The sequence below is a fragment of the Lissotriton helveticus genome, chromosome 2_1, assembly GCF_964261635.1.
Source record: "Lissotriton helveticus chromosome 2_1, aLisHel1.1, whole genome shotgun sequence".
In the NCBI taxonomy this organism is placed as follows: Eukaryota; Metazoa; Chordata; class Amphibia; order Caudata; family Salamandridae; genus Lissotriton; species Lissotriton helveticus.
Genome location: NC_136059.1, coordinates 341,918,587 through 341,935,682, shown reverse-complemented (window position 1 = coordinate 341,935,682; position 17,096 = coordinate 341,918,587).

Below are 17,096 nucleotides of genomic sequence, written 5' to 3'. Positions count from 1 at the left end.
CTGGCCCCTTCTCTCTCTCTCTCTCTTTTCTGAATCCAACCTGCTTTCACTCAGGAATTAATCACCAACACTCTAGCCAGTCGCGTGTTGAGGGTTGAGTTCAGTGGGTTTGGGGAGACTCAGCACTTCTACAGACCCGTCTATTCAGGTGAGTGGAGTCTTGTCATCATATGAGCAGGCTGCTGCTCGGCTACACTACTCTATGGATTGACACCAGAACCTGGGCTTCTACGGGAATTCACAAGGGCATATTATCAAGCCCATTATTGCCGCTTTAGCGGCAGTTCCCTGCTGATTAAAGCGGCGATAATGTATCGCCCTTTCTTGATAATATGGCCCTTAGTGTGGGATTATTTGACTGGACCCAGAGCAATGACGCTCATTCTGTGTGCTTAAATCTTTACTTGCGCTAAACAGTATTGGTAACTGTACATTGCAGTATCTCCCACAAAGAGTTTTTCACACAGTGGCAGCTCCTCCGCCACTGCTTTTCAGCAGTGTAAAAAAATAAAAATAAAATGATACTAACACAATGTTAGTATTATTTTATTTTTCATTGCGAGCCAGGTTAGAACAGTGCGAGTTAGGAGAAAATATGTGAACTTGAGTGCACATGATGGTTGGACTGGGCATCTTCGGCCGGCCAAACAGCCATGCGCACTTAACATGTTCTCCACCTGTCAGTATTGCACAGCCTGTTTGAAGAACATGCACAGGCTCCCACTCCCAGTCTGAGCGCCAAACCACGGCGCTCAGACTAATCACGATGCTGCTGTCATGCTGGTGACAGCAGTGTCGTGATTGGCTTAGGGGAGCCTGTGTGTTCCTGCCTCCAAGAGGAGAGATGATGAAGGAGGGACGGCGGCCGTGCAGCAGTAAGTATTATATTGTTTTTTTTACCCACCCCATTCCGTACCAGCCACCACTGTTTTCACATTCAATCTTCTTTACTCATGCAAAATGCCACCAAGTAACGCCTGGATCAATTTGAGTTGGTGGGTCTGTATTACTCATGCATAACTCTGAACCCGATGTTACACACACATGAAGCTAAATGGATACATATAACCAGTCACAGAGAGACATAAGAGGCAGGGAAAGGTAAAGAAAAATGAGCGCCAAGCTGAGGGACTTTTCATTGAGGTCTGCATCCTTTCCTGCAGTAAGTGCTACTTATGTTCAATGAAAATTATCCCGAGCTACTCAAACTTTTAGCATTCTAATAGTGACCATACCAGACACAATTACATTAGTTGCCACCCCATGCAAGATTGATAGCTGTGATCACCTCCATGCATCAGACAGGGTTTCTAGCAGTAATGTAAAAAAGGCTTTATCAATTTGGAATGCCTCTACATGGGTAATTTAAACAATTTCTGCAATGCTCCTGGCACTACGGTAACAATATGAAAAAGAGCGTGCTTTAATACCGAATGATTTATCACTTTAATATCAACTTCAAGTATATTTTGCAAATTCAACAATGTTTCTCCAAGCATCAGCTTCTGAAAATAAGGGATAATCTTCACATTGTCATCTCAAAAACATTCTTTTCAATTTTGGTATAAATATATGAATTAAACCAAGCAAAAGTTTCAAATTTAGGAGACTGTGCTTCACACAGGAAAGCAACTTTGAGGTAGCTATAGAGCTATCAGTAGCTACCGAGCTACTCTTTGGAGAAGCCTGTAATAGATAAAGGGATAACATGGTAAGAACATTGTGAAAAAAGGAGAGCAAAGTTAGGTGAGAATTGGTAGAAGAGAAACACACAAGAAACGTAAATGACATTAGGCGCCGCTGTGAGAGAAGTCAGGAAAACTGAGATTGTGACCTAGGAGAGGAAGTTCAATGTAGAGTGACAGAAGAATCTTGCGAAAAGAATGGGTTTGCTTGCTCTAGTTATCCAGATTAGTCAGTTGGGTATCCTAATGTATAGGGGGGTACCTATACAATCAACAGAACAACAAGTTCAACAACCATCTCCCCTAGATGAATTGCCTAATGAGATTTTTTGATTGTACATACCAAGCATATGAGTTAAATGGGCAATATTGAAACAGTTTCTCAGTTGAGTTAAATGCCCTATATTGGAACAGTCTCTCAGATAGACATTGTGGGGCCGATTACTATGGTGGGAAGTCGGCCACGGCTCGGCCGGCGGTGAGGACCGCTGGCCCGGCAGGGGCGGACTTCCCACCATCACCCTGAGAATTCCCACCGCCAAATTAGGATGGCGGTGGGAAGGGGAAAGTTACCTCGGGGGACGGAAAGACAGTCTGCCGTGGTCCCGCAAGGCGGGCCTTTTCCGCCCGCCTTGCGGGACCAGGTACAATGGGTCTATGGAGGCGCTGCCGTGCAGGCACCGCCCTGGGCATTATGATGCCTATCTTTTGCGGCAGAGTTCCCGCCGCAAAAAGACCGGCAGACAATGCCTTCAGGGGCCCGTTGCGGGCCCCTAGGGGGTTGGGGAGAGGGGGGTGCTGCACGTGGGGGGTTCCTATGGAGTGAATGAAGTACTTTATTTGTTGATTAATTAAAATCATTACAAAAACAAAAATACATAACAAGGACAAAGTCTGATTGCACTAATATAAATACAATGCCAAGATATGACATGCCCGTCATCGGATTAACCGTTTTCCAGTTTTGGAGGTAAAGTGCATAAGTACATGTGATAGCAGCTTATAATTTCCAGTTAAAAATAACTTGCCCAACATCAGATTAACCGTTTTCCAGTTTTGGAAGTAAAGTGCGTAAGTACATATGATAGCAACTTATAATTTCCAGTTAAAGTGCAATGAACTCACATAATAAAAATTAAGATTAACATGCTAACAACAAGCAACCAATATGACTAGATTTCTAAAATGACTGTAACTATTAGCAACAGCGATACAATAGTATCCCAACATCAATACTAAGGTGGCCTGTGCTTTCAGCAGCAACTAAAAAATACAATGCATTTTCCACTGGCAAAACTAAAGTGCTGGCGTGTTGACAATAACATAGTTACTAATACATTTTAGAACTCATCTGTACATTATAGCACCATACTCAAACATTTAAAATCATTAAATCGATCATAGGTACAAAAGTTACCAGACAACATTAAAATATCGCAAGGTTTTAGAATGTTTTAAAAGTGCCTTAAAATTGCCCACATACTCCCTAAAAACTATAAAATCATTACTTCGCACCCAGCAGGTTTATCAATTACTTTAGGAATCAGCTTTACATAATTTCTTTTCAGCTTTAAAGATAAATTGTACAAATTGCTGTATATTATAGAAATTAACGCCACTTAAACAGGATATTAATGCAGATCTACAAGTTCTAACTCCTAATTCTTTAAAAATAGGTTTTAAAATTAGCTTCCTTTCCTGACACATTTTTGGGCATAGTGTAATAATGTGCAGCAACGTTTCCTCAAACAGCCCGCACAGCCTACAGATGTTTGATGACCATTTGTACTCCCACTTAGGGGTTTCATCTTTGATTGGATAAATTCCGAACCGTAAGAGCATAAATTTCTTTTTAAGCAAGGGTTTTAAATGAAAAAGTAAATATGGTTGAGCACACAATTTCTCAAAAGAATTTGCTATAGTCCAGAAGTGGGTTCTTTTTCTTAGCTCATCTTTATCCATAATTTCTGACAGAAGAGCAACAGTTGTATTCAACATCTTTTTATATGCCATGATGCTCCTCACTTCTTCAACCAGATTTGGACATTCAAAACGTAAAAGGCACTCAGATAGGTAATCCTGCCAGCTTCTCGAACATTGGCCCTTCGAGATCTCACACCAGCACAGACTCGCTAACGTGCCCTCCTCCGCTCGAGCTAATACCAGTAAAGTTTTTAAAAATGCAGCTTGGCGGACCAAAATCTGGTTCCTTAAGCCATATTCCAGTCTTAAATTAGCACGCGGGATCTGTCTGGGTATCCTAAAAACTGATTTGTAGGTCCTAATAACTATGTCCTCTAACATTTTTACATCCTTACCCTAAAAAATGATTGATCCATAGTCCAGGGAGGGAATGAGCTTTGCTCTCATAACTTTAAGTAAATGATCATGATTAGGACATAGTAACTTATCTCGCAGTTTTCGAAAGGCAAAGGCAAGAGAAGTTCCTTTTGCCTCCAAATTATTAAAATGCTGTCTAAATGACAGTCCATCATCAAATGTAATTCCCAAATACTTGTAGGATTTTACACAGTCTATCGTTAGGCCATTAATAGTCAAATCCTTTACCCCTAATTTACCCTTTCCTATTAACATTATTTTTTTTTTTTTTTCGTTAATTGTTAAACCATTTTGGGTAACATATATATTAAATGAATGTATTAGTCTTTTCAAGCCTATTATAGTATGACTGAGTAAAATAGTATCATCTGCATACTGTAAATATTTAATTTCTTTACCCATCACACTGGGTGAGTGCGAAATTACATTATTAAAATGGGCTGGGAGATCGGCCATAAATAAGTTAAAAAGGCAAGGGGCGAGCACACACCCCTGTTTCAAGCTGACATTTGTATCGAGTCGACGGGTGGTGTGTCTGCCGTCGCCAATTTTAATCTGGACCCAAGTGTTGGAGTACAATAAATTAATCATTTTTAGAAGAGTTTTAGATATACCCCAATTAAGAAGCTTCTTCCAGAGAATATTCCTGGGAACGGAATCAAAGGCGGCTTTTAGGTCGATAAAACATATGTACAATTTTTGTTTCCTACATTTTGCTCTTTCGCCTAACAATGTTAATAAAATTAAATTTGTCAGAGTCGATTCACCCTTCCTAAAACCTGTTTGAAAAATGGGAATCAATTCTTCTCTTAGCGCCCAGGATTCCAACTCATCTAACAGACAACTTGCAAAAATTTTCGCCTCAACATCTGTGAGGGTTATTAATCGATAATTTGCCGGGTTGTCCTGAGGGCCATTTTTATAAATCGGCTGTATAATGCTTCCCCGCCATGAGTCCGGGATACGACTGGTTTTAAGAACCTCGTTAAAAAGGAACGTTAGTAACTCTGGCCAATTTATAAGTTTAGCTTTAAAAATACAATTCGGCAGGCCATTGGGGCCTGGAGCTCCATTAGACCTAATCTTAAGTAAGACTTTTTTAACTGTGTCCACTGACCATGGTTCCTATGGGACACCCCTACATTTGCATGTACAAGGTGGCAGGCACCCCACAGTGCCTGCCACGTTGTACATGCAAAAGTAAAAACATTATTTTTACATTGTGGCGGGTGCTGCCACCCGCCACCATGTAAACATACAGGATGTGCCTGCCAGTGTGGTGGGTGCATCCTAATTCGTTTTGGGGGACCGCCGCACCTATGGCAGGCGGTCCCTTTTCCAGCAGTGATGGCGGGCAGACTTTGTCCGCCCGCCATCGTAATCGGCCCCTGTGATATTAATAATACCACTGTGATAGAAAAGCTTTATTCCAATGGTTCTATTCTTAAATCTTTGCTCATTATTTCTGCTTACTTCATTATGCAGGGTTCATACAGCAAAAGATGGTACAGATCATGGAGATGTAGAGCCAACATGTGTTTTGCCCCTGAGCCGCGCATACACCCAGGGCTTTTACAAGGCTATAAAGTGCACAGGTATTTTTTATAAAGAAGAGCATGCATACATATTACTCATAATTGAATCAGAGGTAGGAATGAAATGGGAGGTGGAGGGGGAAAGACAAACCTAAAGTCCATTACATTTGTGAGGTACAGTGTATCACTGCACACAAGAAACCATATGGAATTGCCAAGGGAGGGGATAGGGCAGTATGTGATGTGGTGAGCCACACATTGCAATATCCTGGTGTGGCAGCATGGTAGACAAGGATACTGGTGGTGGATTCATTTACCTCTAGTGTCCTGTGGCCCGTCCTACTCTAGCTGTGCAAACTAGGTCAAATACCCCACTTAAGACCTTGACTTTCAGAGTGCTGGGGGTGAGCAGTTCAATGGCTTTGCCAAAGCCATATTGGTGGTGTGGCAATGTACGGCAACTGTCGCACAGGTGGTCTGACCTCCATAATACAACTTTGGTGGTTGGCTCGTCATTGGACTGCCGCAACAGCCGACGAACTATGATCCCTCGGCGGTGATGTGACGGTGTGAGGTCCACAGTACACTGGCGGTGCCACTACGTGTAACTGCAACAAATGATGGATGGAATGCTGAATGATTCAAACATTCTCCCCCTGTCAACAGATCTGGGTTACATCCATTGTTATTTTGTCCACTACACCACCCCAGTCTGGTCCCCAGCCATATGCTAATCAGTCTTGACCCTGTGCCTCATGGAACAGTCCAGACTGAACTGACAAGCCAGGTCCTCCCTGGACCGGAAACAAGCATCCTGGGACCGGTTTTGGGGTATGTCACCCTTCTTCAGCTAGGCTAGCTTGAATCCAGTGGCACAGTGAGCAAGGGACCCACGTCTGAGCATACCCATCCCACTTAGGGCAAAACGTGTAACTGCAACAAATGATGGATGGAAATGATTCAAACATTCTCCCCCAGTCAAAAGATCTGGGTTAAATCCATTGCTATTTTGCCCACTACGCGACCCCAGTTTGGACCCAGCGATATGCAAATCAGTCTTGACCCTGTGCCTCATGGGAACAGTCCAGACCGAACTGCCAAGCCAGGTCCTCCCCGGACAGAAATAAGCATCTGCCAAGCATATTACGAGTATCCTCAGTGCCACTGTCTTCATGGCGGTGAGACTGCCATGAAAAGTGTGGCAATGAGGAAACTAAGAGGGCCCTATGGGGCCGCCTGGTGCCTCAGGGCCAGGGGATGCATGTTGGGGGGCACATTGTGTTCAGACCTGTCTGCAGGCACCCCAAATTCCTGCAAGGCATGGACTTCACAATCCATGCTGTGCAGGAACGTGCTTTGGCATGCCCATTATGGTGCCTTTCTAAGGCTCACCGCCTGGGACCGCCAAAGGACCTCCTGTCAGAACAGGAGAAAGCTCCTAATCTTGAGGGTGAGCAGTGGTCAACTTTGGCAGTGTGGGAGCGGAGCAATGGTGTGGCGGCCTGCTCCCACACCGCCACAGTCAAAATGTTGCCCTAAGTACTCAACAGTTGACCACCAAACACAATAATTCATTGTTCAGCCCAGAGATCGTCTTATGAAAATAGAAGTACATTATATTTTTAAACAATTTCTTATTCTTGTGAATTCCATAAACAACTGCAGGTTTGATACATTATCATTATGCTCACCCTTGTGCAGCCATTCACATATATGTCTATTTATCATCCAGGTGTCATGGGTATTTTTCATAATACATTCCTTATATAATTCAGATTAGCTTTCAAAACAAATTGGAGGGGAAGTCTAAGGAGTACTCAGCCCAATGTCAGGTTTCGGACAATCTTTTGTCTAGGCTGAAATCGCACCCCTCCCCCCCAGCAATCATCCAAATTCTTCTTTACTGTGTTGTATCTTAATCTGAGGTTCTCGCTGCTCACTATTTTTCACATTTAGTTTTCTAGACATAACTCAGTCATTTTCAAGCAATGACTTGTAAAAGAATTAAATTAATTTTCTCCCATGCTCTTCCATACTTCTTTCTTATTCCTTATTTAACGTTCATGTGTAAAAGCCTACTCTCATATTTGAAAATCTCATGACTTCCCTTTTCCATATTACCTATCTAGGTCCTGTGGTTTTAGGCCGTTACTAGTTCCTGCTTCGCTAAAACCAGTGCTAAGACCACAAATTTGGTGGTAACCTTTATTCCTTTAGGGCAGGCAAAGGCATATATCTAGATCATGCAACAGATTCCTGGCTATTGCTTCATTAATAGCTTGCAGTTCAGTTCATATGTCTTTATTTCGATATATTTCATCATAAAAGACATCATAAAGCACTGTGTTCTAACTAATTACAGTAAATGCCCTATTTATTAAAAACACGTTAAAACTTAGTTAACCATTAATTTCAGAATACATATCATATCACATAATAAAGTAAACCAAACATACAAAGAACTTGGTTAAAATAGTTAAAACATGATTAAATTGACATTTAAAGACGTACCAAAAATACATTGAGATTAAAACAATCCGTTAGTCAACTAACAGGTGTCGGATGGGTGCCTTGCTCTAATGATCCATGTTCAACCCAAAAATTTTGCTACAGCTATTGCAACAGGGGCAGATGTATGCGTCCTCAGCAGCCATAGGGCCTCCTGTCCCACCCGTGTTCTCAGGTTAATGCAAATTGGTTTTAACCATTTTCTCCGGGGAGCTTGATAGGCTGGGCAGATAAAGAATACATGGCCAAGTGACTCTTTCTGGTCTCCACACCAAGGACAAGTGTCCTTAGACTGACCCCGCCATTTATTTGTAAAGGATCTCAGTGGTAACGACCCAACTCTGAACTGGTGGTAAAGCTTCCTATCACTGCTCTTGGTGATAACATCCCAATACTCTTCTAACGAAGGGTCGAGCTTATGATCCAGAAACCTACCAGACAGAGAGGCTGAGTCAGACTGGACGATACGCTGACTTCTTTGGGCCGCCCAGCACAGTTCCTTAAATACCCTTTTTGGAGGAAATATGTTTTTTCCAGGGGCCAACCACAACTGGCTAAGGCCCATGTTCTCCAATATAGATTTTACATTCTTAAACCAGGGGAGATTACCAGAACCCACTATAGATCTAAGATCCTGAATTTCCTGTGCATAAGGTGCAAGTGCCGGGGTTGACCAAATCCTCCTCCACAAAGCAACAGGTTTAGGACAACCGAGCAACTTCTTCAATGGATTGACAACCCAAGTCCAATAACAAAGGTTTCATAGGGGGAGATTGGGGCAAACCAACAAGATTGCGAAGGAATTTGTTTGGACTCTAACCAACGGCGACAAATCCGTGAAACCCCAAAGGTCCGCACCATACAAAATTGCAGAACTTATTTTAGCATTATATATTTTAAGTGCATGACCAATCCTTTTTATTAATGAGGTTCTTTGTTCCTTGATAAGACACCCAGTCAGATGGGCGAATTTCAAGGAGAGTACATCAATCTGCGGTTTCCATCTAAGCCTATTTTCTAAAACCACCCCTAAGTAGGTCATCACTTCCACCTGCTCTAACCCAGTGCCATTCATGCTAACATGACCCACCAACCGCCTATTTTTCGTTAGCACCAAAAATTTGGTCTTGCTCACATTGACCCGAAGATCACTTACAAAACTCCTCAAATTTATTTATTGCAATTTGAAGCCCCTTTGAGTTTTGGATAAAATAAGGGTGTCATCTGCAAAGATGAGAAGTAGGAACTTAGTGCCACCTAGAACAGGGGCATCAGTTGGTGTGTCCGCGAAATACTGCACTACTCTGTTAATAAATAATAAAAACAGAGTTGGTGCGAGTACACACCCCTGGCGGACACCACGGGTCACTGGGAATCTCTGTGTAACCTGCCCCTGCCTACCCCATCTAACCTGCACAAAGTTTGCCTCATGCAGTCTTATTACCAAGTCCAATAGGTCATTGGGCATACCCATAGATCCCAAAGCATCCCATAACTTGGTTCTGGGGACAAGATCGAATGCAGACTTTAGGTCTACAAACGCAGCATAAATTGTTCCTCCACCCAGGGACACCACCTTCCAGTAAATAAGGATAAATCTAAACACCTGGTCGATCGTACTGACACAGGGTCTAAAACCAGCCTGCATGGGGCATAAAATATTCTCAGCATCCATCCAAACCTGGATTTTAGCCAACACCATCCTAGCTATAATTTTCTGGATTGCATCTATTAGACTGATGGGGCGATAATTCCCCGGGGCCGAATGGTCCCCCTTTTTAAATATAGGTAGTATTTCGGCCCCCCGCCAAGAGTACGGAATCGGAGCCCCATTCGCAATTGCATTCGCTAGTATGGTAATATATGGCACCCAATTCGCTGGATCATACTTAAATAAATCTGCCGGAATACAATCCATGCCTGGGGCCTTACCGGCTTTTACCAGCCCCAATGCGATCTCTGCATCTTTATTCTCGAAAAACTGGATGAGGACATGGCAACCTTAACAATGGGGCACTTACAGCAGGGCCACAAGCAGTATCTATTTCATAAAATAATCAACCCAGTAATCCGCTGCTACATGATTTGATGGGGTTTGCAATTCTGAAGTACTTCCCCATTTGACGATCTGCCAAAACTTAGTCTGATTGCTTAACCTGCTGGCTACATAAAGGTCCTGCCAATGTCGATCGTCCCATTCTAACTTGGCCTCTCTCTGGATCTTTTTGTACTCCAGCCTTGCCATCCTAATGTCTGCACTAACACGGGTTTTTAACGCTTTACCCAGGGTGCTATGTGCCTGACGGCACATTTCATTATGCCATTTGTGCCCAGATTTTGAAGCCGAAATTTTCCCTGGCTTAGTGTTTGTGGAAAAAAGGGCTTTCAGAGTGCTAAAAAGCTGCTCGTGGAGTGCACTTATATACGCCAGATTGTCCAAAGGATCGGCCAATAGCTGAATGGCATGCAAAGTGGTTGACACTTCATAGGAAGTCCTGTCCAGAACTGTGGGGTCTTCTACTATCCTACTCCACCGCACCCTACGCCTATCATTTGTTAGGATGGCCTCTGCTGTAAGACACTCAATGACTCTGGTACTCACTGGGCTACTTTCAAGCTTTAAATTGAGGACCAGTGGATTGTGATCGCTCTCCGGACGGGCAAAAACTAACATATCCTCCAAGGAAGACCAACACTCAGCTTTAATTAGGATATAATCGATTCGACTCATTCTACTACCATTGTCGAATGTAGCCCTACCGATTTTGTCAGAAAGTGATCGACCATTAACTGCTCTCAGCCCCCACTCGAGACAGAATCTCAACCAGTGTAGTGCAGCCTCAGTCCCTTTCTTAATTGGTTTCAATTCAAAAGATGGGACATTCCAAATCTTATCTTCTTCTGCATAGAAATTCTCCCCGTCCCACATAAGGGGCTCAAAGGTGCAGTTGAGGTCCCCGGCCACAACTACAAACTTGTCCCTCCCCATAGAGTTGAGTAGAGAGTCAAGCTCATTAATGATAATCACCGGACTCCGCCCTCCGGGGAGACCACGGGCGTAGACATTAACAAGAAGAATCTCCAGATGGTTAGGCCTGGTGAGCCTTATCCCAAGAATATCTGGGTTATATACAATCACCTCTGTGGGCCTACATCTGAGAGACTGCCTTACCCAGATAGTTAGGCCACCTGATGCTCTACCCATGCTGGCCCTAATTGCGGGTTTATAAAAGTTAAGATACCCAAGACGATGAATAGGGTCAATGGCCCAACTCTCCTAGAAAAATGAAATGTCTTGAGTATCCACAAAGTCTGCCCACTCACCTATTGCTACTTTGCTTTTCAGCCCTGCAATATTCCACGAGACTATTTTTAGAAGAGCGTCCTGACTAGCCAGCTGAGATTAAGCTGGCACGCTCGGGTTGAACATTGGAGACCGCTCAACCCCCAATGACGATTCCCTACTTGGAGGCTCACTGGCGAGGGTGACCGGGGTAGACCTTCCCATTCCAACACTAACCTCCCGATCCACCCAAGCCTTCACTATGATGTCACAGGTTACAGTGGCGCCTCCAAATACAGCTTCATCCTCCAGAGAACCCTCCTCTAAATGAAAACTTCCGGATTGCTTGGACAAAACATTACCGCCAGATTCACTCATGAGTCAGTCCACCCCACCTAAATCTGTAAGAGGATCAAACCTATTAAACAGGGAGAGATGGTGCACCATCCGGTCGGAGGAGTTTACGCCATAGGGTCTTCCCTGACGAGATTTAAACTGGGGGTTCATTGGACCACAGTTTATACATGGATAAAAATAATCAAGGCCCAATGATTGAACGTCACACACTCTACCAAACCTAGGAACTCTTCGGATGTAATCAACCACCCAGGGATCCCTAAGGTTCACGATAACACAGTCTCCCTCTAAGTCCTTTGGGCTGTGTCCCACCCAGCTCACCCTTCTTACTCCTAGTATCTCTGTGTTGGATGAGGGGGGAAGAGTTCTATTCTTGTTGAGCCAGTAGGTTACCTTATTTTTCAACTCCCTATGCGATTCTGATTTCTCCTCCCCTAATGCTCTTACTCCCACCAATATGATCGTGTACGGCGCGGACTCTGGGGGGGAGGTTTATACAGGGGAGACGCTGTTTAGAAGCCTCCTTCTCCGGCGAGGTATGCCCATTAAACTTTCTACCAGCATCTAATACACGTGGTGCAGTCTGCTTTTTAGGCATCGCGCCTACCACCATACCCCCAGCCCTTGTAAGACCCGGGGGATTTTTACCTACAGGGGGGTTCTCCAAGCATGAATTATCAGGCTGGGTATTAGGCTTGGCAATAGTTGTTTGTAAGGCCGCCCCAGGGCCATTTCCAGATCCCAAACCTTTAAAAGTAGCGTCTGGGACCTTAATGCTATCCATTCCTCTTACCAGGTGATCCAATGTAACTGAATTTGTTACAACTTGTTTCTCAATTTGATCTAGTTTGCTATTGATCATCCTAGTTCTCTCCAAAAGGGGTAACATCAACGATTTGATCAAAATTTCTATTTTACCCAAAAACCCAACATCATCTAGACCACAAAAGGGAGATTGTTCGGTAACTTCTAATGGAGCCCTAAATGGGCTAGGGGGCTGAGCAACAACTGGTGGAGCTGGAAATGTACTATTTGTCTTTTGGATTTTTGCCAAACACCCTTTCAAAGGACCACCCCCTCTTTTTCTTTTGTTATGTTTAGGGGTTGCTGGTGGCTCCTGGTTCTGAGCTACTGGCGATAATCTGTGTATCAAGGGAGAATTTAATACCTTAACATTAGAACTACTAGAGGTCGTGCTGGTTGTAGATAAATCTAAAATGGAGCAGCCCGCTACGTTTTCAGTGGCTGCCGGCAATGGGCTAGCGCTACAACCATTAGTAACCAAAGGATCTGGTTGTCTGCGCGGTTCAGGAGAGACCACTGACCCAATTGGACCGAGGGACGAGCGCTTCCCCGTTAAAAGAACCAGGGACAAGCGCTTCTCAGTAAAGGCTATTTCTTTTTCAATAATTATTGTGGCCCGTTTAAAAAATTGATCCAGGGTACCAGTAACCACTGCTCCCGAAGCGGAAAGGGTTACATTTCTCTCCTTCCCAGACCGTAAAGACATAGTAACTGGTTCTATGAGATTATAGCACAAGAATGAGAGACATACGATATCAATTTAACAATAAGTCGGAATGGGGTCATACAAAGATAGGACAGAAAACTGCAGATCAAAGAGGAGGGGCCCGGCCCGGCCTTGAACGAACTTGGACGGCCTTAGACAGCCCCCCCTTTGCCCGGGCTTAGCCCGGCTGGTCCCGCATGCGTCCCGCTAACGCGGAAGTGGCGATCACTATATACAGGGAGGTAGGGGGCGGGAAGAGGCCCCAGCTGCGGCAGTGATGGCCGCGCTGTGCAGGCTGGTCCTCACAGTCCCACTCACGATGTTCCACTGCTCCTCTGCTTGCGCAAATCGGCGTTTTCCTCCCAAAGTCCTCAAAGTCCACAAAGGCAGAGTTATTAAAATGATCCAAAGGCTTTGAACAAAGTGATACCAAGTGAAAAGGAAGTTAGTCCTCACGAACGGCTGCGAGCGGCTCCCGCGTAGCGGGGGCCGCGAGCCGTTTTCAGCTGCTAGGAGGAGGGAGGGGGAAGAGGCCCCAGCTGCGGCGGTGATGGCCGCGCTGTGCAGGCTGGTCCTCGCAGTCCACTCACGATGTTCCACTGCTCCTCTGCTTGCCCAAATCGGCGTTTTCCTCCCTAAGTCCTCAAAGTCCACAAAGGCAAAGTTATTAAAATGAACCAAAGGCTTTCAACACGGGGATACCAAGTGAAAAGGAAGTTAGTACTCATGAACGGCTGCGAGCGGCACCTGTTTTCAGCTGCTGGGAGGAGGGGGGCAGGAAGAGGCCCCAGCTGCGGCGGTGATGGCCGCGCTGTGCAGGCTGGTCCTCGCAGTTCCACTCACGATGTTCCACTGCTCCTCTGCTTGCCCAAATCGGCATTTTCCTCCCAAAGACCTCAAAGTCCACAAAGGCAGAGTTATTAAAATGAACCAAAGGCCTTGAACACAGGGATACCAAGTGAAAAGGAAGTTAGTCCTCACGAACGGCTGCGAGCGGCATTATGTTTTTCCAGTATTCCCTCATTTTCTACATCCCCTCACCATGTGAAAGAAGTCTGCATCTTCTTCTTCACAACTCTGGCATTGGCTTGGGCCCCATGAAAGAACTTGTTCATACTTTTGGGTATGAGGTGGATGATGCATTAGCATAAACCATGTTTCTAGAGATTTTTGGTGTGGCCAGTAATATTCTTGGCCAACGTTGTTCATCAATCATTGTGCCAATGTCTATTTCACATTTTTCTTTCAAATCACTCATGTATCCTATAGCATCGTCCTCTAGTATCGATATTATTGGCTGCCTGCAATACACCTCTAATATATTGTGCATGTTGTTTGCAAGCCCTTGTGTATCAGGGGCTCAACCATTCCGGTCTTCCATTCCTTACAGATGTTGGCACTATTGTTCCCAGCTAAATTCCAGAAATCTTTGAGAATTCACCTGTCACAGATGTCCCCTATTTGATTATTTTTTTCCTGTCCATGTTTGTACACCTCTCCAGTCTCCCTCTTGTTGTATCATGTGCTAGCTCTACAATGGTAACTCACAGGTATTTGGACAAAATATCAGAAACAAATATTGTGTGAGGAATATCAGGATGTCAAAAATATTGTTGACAGGAATATCGCAGGTAAAAATATTTTTTTAAGTGTGTTTTTTTATACCACTGTAAAAAATATCGATGTAGAAAATATTGTAAATAATATCATTTGAAAGTGTTAATTAGTATGCAATTTGCTATAGTTTGATTCTATTTGTTTTATTTGTGTTGTCAGATAATTTATTAGCTATGAAATTGTTGAGATTTGTATCTTTATTTGTGGTAATCTATATAAATAATGTTTTTCTATATTTTTTTAGTAGCAGTATAATGGGTTTTAGGGCATAAGGGTGAGGAGATTTTTAAAAATAGTATATTTAACACAACATTTATGTTAATTATTTTACTGATATGAAAATTTATATTTTACGGTTTTGTTACTTTAATATTTTATTACATGGTATTTATAATTAACTTTCTAAAATATATCAATATTAATTTTAGTAAAGTACAATAATTAGAACTTTTTATGTAAAAGTTTTAAATGTTATACATGTTGAGAAAAACACATTAAATAATACAAATATTTAAATAATAATAATAATGTTATACTACAATAAATATTTAATTTAAAATTGCTTTTATATATTATTTTGTAATTGTTCATTTTGAATTATTATTTTAATTTTAATTTCATGTTTTGAAGTTTAGGAATGTAGTAATTATTTAAAAAATTTATAAATTAATAGTAATAATACATATATTTTATATGCTAAAATTTAAGTATGAATATATTGGCTTGCAGTTTTGGTTATTGGGTTTTTAGACTACATTACAGTTTTTTTTATAGTCTTAAAAATTGTGTGTGAGTATGAAGTATTACTTGTGTAAATAAAATAATTAAGTGATATTACCTTGTATAACATGTATTAGATTTCAATGGAAATAGTGAACTTCGCTCCTTTAGCGTCTAGCACCTTCTTTAAATAGGCTTAGATTAGAATGGTAATAATTAATGTTTCCCCTTAGTGTCCAACGCCTTTCCCCAGTATGGTTAGATTGTAGTGGGATTAGTAAGTTTCACCCTTTTAGAGCCCAGCACCTTCCCCCACTATGATTATATTAGAGTCGGAAGAGTAAATGTCACGATTTTAGTGTCCAAATGTGAAAAACAAGGACCCCTGAACAGTGATATATTCAATTCCTAGGACAGGGAAAATAAATTCAAGTAGAAACCCTCCTAGGCAATTGTTCAGAGGAAACAAGTCAAAAAGAGAACAAGCAGGATGCAGAGTACATCAAAAAAACATTCATTTTAATGACATCAATTAAAAAATATTTAATAAAAATTTGCCTTGTGACACAATACATACAGTTTATACATTTAAAAATAAATCAAGTATGAAATTCACAATAAAAAACCGGGAAGAGAATCAATACAATTAGTGGCACAAATCAATTCAATCAAGTATAAAATGCACAATAAAAAACCGGGAAGAGAATCAATACAATTAGTGGCACAAATCAATTGGACGCGTGTTTCGGCGTACACAGCGCCTTCTTCAGGAAAAGCCACAGATACACCTGAAAATAATCATAAATTACATTTAAATATTACTACATTTTTGTCACGTATCTATTTGAACATCTAAACATCATTATTTTTGCATAAAGCAGTACTACATTGGTTACATAGCACATCTATTTGTTTAAAAAGTCATAGTCTACATTCCATGCTGTTCTTTTAGTACTCAATCAAGTTTCCAATACAGACGATTCTGATATCTGAGTACTCATATTTTTTAAAGGCTGTACCTAGATGGGTTAAAACAAGGTTTGCTGTAAGGAGCAAGTTAATAAATTGAAAGAGATTTGAGGTAGATATATATGAGCCCATATTATCATGTCTACAAATATCGTTATGGAGAGAGACTGAACATCCACTAAGATAACATGGTGTTCAAATAGGCTTATAGTTTCGAATAGGGACATATTAATAAATGAGGATAAAACATTTACATATTATCAATCCAAAATTAGAAAATCCCATGTCAACGTCTATCTCCAAAATGGGATCTCATAGTAAAGTAGGTTATAACCATTCCTATGGGTACTGCGTATATCTATACATAACAAAAATCTACCTATAAGTGATGAATAATAAAAGGAGAACATACGTTTAACTCTCTGGTAGTTGATAATTCTATAAGGGACCTGAAGGTGGAGGTCTAATGATAGAAAAATGGTCGACAGTCTGTTCCTGAAATAGGGTGACAAGAACAAAATTTATAAACTATATATATTGCTCTCTCAACTATTATCTGGTCTTTTAATCTC